Below are 6,000 nucleotides of genomic sequence, written 5' to 3' on the forward strand. Positions count from 1 at the left end.
ATAAACTTGGTGAGGATGGACAAGTTGTTCGTAACAAGGCTAGATTAGTGGCCCAAGGTTACGATCAAGAAGAGGGTATAGATTTTGATGAGTCTTTTGCTCCGGTAGCTAGAATGGAAGCAATTCGGTTGCTTCTTGCCTATGCCGCCCATAAAGGTTTCAAAATGTTTCAAATGGATGTTAAGTGTGCTTTCCTTAATGGCTTTATTGATAGAGAAGTGTATGTGGCACAACCCCCCGGTTTTGAACATAAAGAGTTTCCAAATCATGTTCTTAAATTATCTAAGGCTCTTTATGGGCTTAGACAAGCTCCAAGAGCTTGGTATGAAAGGCTTAGTGCCTTCTTGTTGGAAAATCAATTTCAAAGGGGTACCACCGACACTACTTTATTTATTAAAGCATCTAATGATGACATACTTCTTGTTCAAGTTTATGTTGATGACATTGTATTTGGATCGGCCAACATTTCCTTGTGTGAAGAGTTTGGAAAACTCATGACTAGTGAGTTTGAAATGAGTTTAATGGGAGAGCTTATCTTCTTTCTTGGCCTCCAAATTAAACAAACTCCTAGTGGTACTTTTATTTACCAAGGAAAGTATGCAAAAGAACTTATCAAAAAGTTTGGCCTAGAAAATTCCAAAGCAATGAGTACACCAATGCATCCCAACACAAAACTTGAAAAGGATGATGATGGTCAAGATATGGATGAAACAAGGTATAGAGGAATGATAGGTTCACTCATGTACCTTACCTCCTCTAGACCAGATATTGTTCAAAGTGTGGGTGTATGTTCAAGATTTCAATCTCACCCAAAAGAATCCCATCTTACGGCTGTTAAACGCATCATTAGATACATTAAGGGAACTTGTGATTATGGCTTGTGGTATCCTAAATCTGATGAATTTTGTGCAGTAGGGTTTTGTGATGCAGATTATGCGGGAGATAGAGTGGATAGAAGAAGCACGTCAGGCATGTGTTGCTTCCTTGGAAGCTCTCTCAACATGTGGTCAAGCAAGAAACAAGCCACAGTGGCTTTATCCACCGCTGAAGCAGAATATATTTCCGCATCTGCATGTTGCACTCAATTAATTTGGTTAAAAACACAATTGGAAGATTACAAATTAAAAATCAATAGTATACCCCTATTTTGTGATAATATGAGTGCAATAAATATTTCAAAAAAATCCTGTTTTGCACTCAAGAACTAAGCACATTGAGATAAAATATCATTTTATTAGGGAACATGTGCAAAAGGGTACTATTGATATTCAATTTGTAAAATCAGAAGACCAAATTGCTGATATTTTTACAAAACCCCTCTGTGAAGACAGATTCTGCACCTTGAGAAAAAGATTGGGAATGTTTGATTTAAGTTTTATTGAAAATTTGTGAATATTTGATTCTGTTCAGTTTTGTCTCGTAGGTTTGGACGAGATAAAAAAACGCAAGCTTGATGGAGGAGCTCTGTTCAGGGGGAGGCAACACAAATTTAAATTCTTCTGGGCCCCGCCTAATAAATTCTGACCCCACCATGGCAGTTTAGTTAGTTATTCCTTCCTTGAAAAAATAAAATCACAAAATTTTTTAGATTGTCTTTTCAAATCTAGTTGGAAGATACATGTTGTCAAATCATATCTTCTCCTTCCAACTAAATCCCTTGATTCAAGGAAAAACTCCCTCTTTATCACTTTTTGAAACTCCCATTTGGATAATAACCGTGCCATTATGGTCATTAACCTCCCATCATCTCTCTCCAATCCTCATTTATTGCACCTCTAACCTCCTTCCATCCTCCTCTCATTCGGCCATCACCCCTTCATATTCAACCCCTCATTCATCCACCATGAAAAGAAAACCGCTGTTAGGCGAAGTAGCCGAACCCCCATTCCAAAAAACCCACCTTTCTCATCACCTCCAACCCATACACATATCCATCTCCATTCTACCTCATCCTCTTCTCAGTCACCACCCTCCAAGAAAACCGAAACCATGCGCCGAAAGGTTATTGCTCAGAAAACCTCAGGGAGAGGCAAGACAGGGAAGAACAAGCAACCAAATGTTGAAGAAGATGAAGAAGCATCTCAGACTACTCCACCTCCATCACCACCAAAAAGATCTACCTCTCATGCGAAAAGCTCTCACAAGAAACAGAAAACCTTTACTCTGCATGACACAAGCGAACCTCCCAATCTGGAATCTCTAGAGTTCAAAAACAATTCCACAAAACTCATTCACATTTTGATCCTTCCCGCTTCCACTCATGTGCCTTCTATGAATTTCACAAAGACGTTCTTCTGCAGCGCAATCTCTGCCCCTCTTACTTGGTGAACCTTCCAAATCTTGCCACCAAAGGAATGAACTTTTCGTCTTTGTTTGATGCTCTGAAATGGACTCCTCTGACTCACATTCAGAAATTGGTATACCCGGGGCTGGTCCGGGAATTTTATGCAAACATGCGCCTGATTGGTGGGTCAATCCACTCTTATGTCAAGCGTGTTTACATAACCCTCACTCCTCAAACCATTGGTGCTGCCCTTGGGTATGAAGATGAGGGACCAAAGGTTTATATGGTTGATAAATGGGATGATCAAGTGGGAGTTACTCAACAAATTGTAATGCAACACATCTGTGCCAACCTGTCCGGGCTTGATGGATTAATCCCAACTCACAAATCCCTCGGCCCAGAGAACTCTCTGTTACACCGTATCATCACTCATATCATCACTCCTCAAAGTGGTTCTCATCATAGAGTAACAGTTTCTGACTCTATCATCCTCTTTGCTCTTATTACTTCCACTCCAATTTCATTTGCTTATATTATGACACGTCATATGTGGGAAGCAGTAAGAAGCACAAAAAAGGCTAATCTTCCTTATGGCATGTTTCTTACATGTATATTTGAATATTTTAAGGTTGATTTGTCTAATGAATCTGTTGAGAACAAAGTGTCACAGATTAAAGGAGGAGGAGTTTCGAACAAGAAAAGCAAGAAATCTGTTGCCTCCGAACCCTCTCTAAGCGATTTGGAAAGCCACCCTGAACCCTCAAAGGTGTCGGCATCCATCAGGGAGACTCTCAGTGAATTCCGCAATATGTCCAAATTAATGCTTAAGTCAAGCAAGGCTGCCCGGAAACTGGCGTATGCAAATGAGAAAGCCTGGAGGAAGTGCTATGAAAGGGTCGGTTTCATGATTCAAACCTTTGATGATGAAATGGGAACAGGAGATTCTGAAGATGATTCTGGTTCTGAGTTCAATGTTTCTGATGATTAGTGACTATTCCTCTACTTTTATTTGATATTGGCAACAATAGGCTCAATCCTTCTTTTGTTTTTTGTAAAGGCATGACTTGATACTCCCTGCCGTATGATACTCTGAACAATTACTGCTTTGTTATAAATATTATGTATTGCTCATGTCTCTTGTTGCAGGTTTTTATGCCCCTTGATGCCAAAAGGGGGAGGAAATTTAGATTCCAAAATTGAAATTGGAATAAAACAGGGGCTGAAAAACAGGGGATAACAGGGGCTGAAAAACAGGGGATAAGGGTTGAAATTTTCAAATTGAAAATTCATGATTACCCTTATTCAAAGAAAGCATGTTTCTATTATATTTCCTGCTGTATGTACTGCATTTGGCATTTGGTTTACTATGATGTTTGATATATTGATGCCTGGCTGATGGTTCATCTTTGATAAACCTGTTGGTTTGAAAATTTACATTTGGCAGTTCCTTTAAACTGTGTTATCTAACATCTGCCATGCTTTGATGTGCTATTATGTGTTTCAAAAATATTTTCCTTATTTTGAATGACATTGCTCTGATATCTGGACTGGAAAATATTTGGAAATTTTCTGAACAACACTGGTTTGTGTTCTGTTGATATGTGTAAGTTTGAGCAGAAAATCAAATTATTGATAACAAATGAGTTTTGATTATCATCCAACTCTGCTCATAAATCAAGCATTTAGCATCATGTAATAAATATGCTAAATAACATTGTTATTTGAAGCTTGATTAAAATTGTTACAGGTTAATGCTTCCCTTGGTAAAAACAGCATATATTAAGGGGGAGCAATGTGACAATTGAAAGGGGGAGAAATACAAATTTAAAGGGAGTACTCTTACTCAATTTTAAATTTCTTTCCATTTCAATTTTAATATTGTTTGTCATCAAGGGGGAGATTGATGAGTTTGGAAAACTCTAAATTAATATGTGTGATGACTAAACATTATTAAAATTAATTAATTGCAAAATTATTTGATCTGAATTTTTATTCAATACATTGATGATTATAATTTTGCTGCAGGTTTAATCATGGGCCGGAAATAAATGTATTGTGCTAAGCCCAATTTACACTCAGCCTTGGTTTTAATAACAAAAATAAATGTGGCTGTTTTAATGTTACTTGGGCCCAAATAATTTTCTGATCTAAGCCCAAGTGGGTTACATGCTTTCCACTTGCTTTATGCATGTTCCAAATTTTATCAGGAAAGCAATGTTATTAATGGGCCAAGATCAAATATTGTTGCTACCAAGCCCAATGTTGATTCGAATCCATGAAGCAAATGAAATGCCTAAATGCTTCCAACGGATTCCACTTCATTATTTTGAAGGATTTCAAATTTAATTAATACATTGGAAACATAAGAAAAAGAGAGAAGATTGATTTGATGGCTATTATGACACTACACGCTACTCAACAAAGGGAAGTGGGAAACTTGAATTAACTTTTACATTCTCTCTCTTTGTTCATTGATTATTGTTCAAACCCATTGAATATTTTCTCTTTCTTCTCTCTCACAACTCTTTCTCTCTTCGGTCTTTACTCAGAAAATATTGGCAGCCATGGAAGCAAAAGTAAGCTACCGAGATGAAGAGAAAGCAAGCCTAAAGACCATCACAATGATGGCAAGAAACATACTAAAATAAAAAATGAGCTGTGGCTAAGATATTCACCAAATGTGGTTAGATTTGGTGAGGTTATCTTGAGTCTTTCATGCTCAAAATGGAAGAAGAAGATTCGGCCAGCTAGAGGAGATTCTTGAAGCATGGCTTGTCTTCGATTCTGCTCAACCACCACAGGAAGTAGCTAGAGTGGCGAAGTGATGGTTGAAGCAGAGATTGAAGCAGATGAAGTCATCATCATCATGAAGCATCAAGGCCAGAATTCATCTTGGAGAGCAAGCCAAGGATGGAGAGCTCGGATTGATGAAGGGTGATGATCAGAAAGGACTAGAGGTAATTGCATGTTGGTTAATGCATGGTTATCTCTTCTCTCTCTATGTGGCCGAACCGGTTTGTTGAAGGAGGAAGAAGTTGGTTCAGTTTTGGCTTCATAAGTGGAGGCTCCCCTCTTCTATATTAAGGGTGGACAGCCATTGTTTGAAGCAAGGAGAAAAATTGAGAGTGCAAGGCACAGAGTTCTCAGAGCTACCTGAGCTAACAGTTTTCTCTTCTCCTTCAATGTATTCAGTTTTGTATTTTTCTGTTTAATTTTGTCATGTCTTGAGTCTCATGGTAAAAGGCAAACAGTGAGGTTTGTAATGAAAAAGCCATAGAGCGGAAAAAGGCAGAGAGTGCAAAATTAAAAGAAAAAGCCATAGGTGTCTTAGAGTTCCTCTGTTCATCTATGTTGTGTTTCATGATTCTGTGGGAATCCCCTTGTAAGTTGGGTTAGCACTTTACAAGTTGTAATCTGTTTGATTATAGTGAAATTCCATCATTGTTGTGATGGAGACTGGATGTAGGCTGCACTGCACTTAGCAGCCGAACCAGGATATATCTTGGTGTGATTTTCTTCCTCTCCTACTTCATTTCTGTTTTCTAACTGCACAGGAGCAAAAACAAAAAATGTCTCGTGCCAAGTGACGAGACAAAATGAAAATGTCTCGTGGCTAGGGACGAGCTAAAAACAGAAAAGTCTCCTCTGAATCCAGCAAGTGTTAGCAAAAAAAAAAAAGGGGCTAAGATTCAACCCCCCCTTCTCTAGCCACTGAA

The sequence above is a fragment of the Arachis hypogaea genome, chromosome 19, assembly GCF_003086295.3.
Source record: "Arachis hypogaea cultivar Tifrunner chromosome 19, arahy.Tifrunner.gnm2.J5K5, whole genome shotgun sequence".
Classification (NCBI taxonomy): domain Eukaryota; kingdom Viridiplantae; phylum Streptophyta; class Magnoliopsida; order Fabales; family Fabaceae; genus Arachis; species Arachis hypogaea.